The sequence below is a fragment of the Arachis ipaensis genome, chromosome B08 (assembly GCF_000816755.2).
Source record: "Arachis ipaensis cultivar K30076 chromosome B08, Araip1.1, whole genome shotgun sequence".
Taxonomy (NCBI): Eukaryota; Viridiplantae; Streptophyta; class Magnoliopsida; order Fabales; family Fabaceae; genus Arachis; species Arachis ipaensis.
Genome location: NC_029792.2, coordinates 9,195,644 through 9,196,001, shown reverse-complemented (window position 1 = coordinate 9,196,001; position 358 = coordinate 9,195,644).

Here is a 358-nt window from a genome sequence, read left to right as displayed (position 1 = left end):
TATATTTTCTTAAAATTAATTTTGTTCGTTGACTACGAGATCTACTAATTAAAGTTCTTCCGTTCATTGATTCACATAAATATAGTCGTATAGATATATACTTATATTTATAGGTTGAAGATAGGATATATGAATTGCTGACGAGGCTGCAATTACGTTAGTAGATAAATTCAATCATCATTTTAGTATCTATCGTAATAGTCATACTAAATTTCCACCTGCTTGTGGTGTTGGACTATGCTTGGAAATAGTAGTAACTATGGAATTGGATATCATTTGGATCAGGCTACCCAAGAAATATTAGTGCATTTATGTATCAATAATAATACTACTGTTTATACATCAAATATTTTATAAT